Raw genomic sequence first — 688 nt, 5'->3', positions numbered from 1 at the left:
CTGTGTGATGACAAATTTGGGCTTGCTGGTTCACTTCTCAGCTTCCTTCCAGTTCTGACTCAATATGAGGTGACTCACTGTAATCTTTATTTAATATCGTCTCCTAACTAGTCGCAGTCACGGAAATCCCTAACAGACACACACTTGGGAAACGAGGCCACACAAGTGCTTCTGCGTGCTCACCTAGCAAAGCTTAGCCAAAACCTGAGCCTCTGTTCAAAGATCTCTGAGGCTGAGAATTAACTCAAGAAAAGGCACAATACTGGGATCCTAGTACTCTCATTCTATGTAATGGTCATCATTGTCATATAAGGTAAAAATCCTTATTTTACAAATGAAGAAACCAAGACTCAAAAAATAGCAAACTTTTTCATTTAGTGGCGGAAGAGCTAGGAATTATATTTGTCTTGGCACAGAAAGACAAATACTGCATGTCCTTACATATATTTGGAATCTAAAAGTTGAACTCCTACAGGCAGAGAGTAGAAGAGGGGTTGGCAAGGTGGGGAGACATGTTAGTTAAATAGTATAAAATTTCAAGTAGTGGAAGAAATGAATTCTAAGAGATTTCAGTAAGGTGACTACAGTTAATAACACTGTGTTATAGACTGAAAAATCACTAAGAGTAGATTTTAAGTGTTCTCATCATAGAACATGATAAGTATGTGTGGGATGCATGTATTTATTT

Source organism: Chinchilla lanigera, unplaced genomic scaffold, assembly GCF_000276665.1.
Source record: "Chinchilla lanigera isolate Chin_1 unplaced genomic scaffold, ChiLan1.0 scaffold00191, whole genome shotgun sequence".
NCBI classification, from domain to species: domain Eukaryota; kingdom Metazoa; phylum Chordata; class Mammalia; order Rodentia; family Chinchillidae; genus Chinchilla; species Chinchilla lanigera.
The sequence above is the reverse complement of the archived record's forward strand: the minus strand, read 5'-3'. Positions refer to the sequence as shown.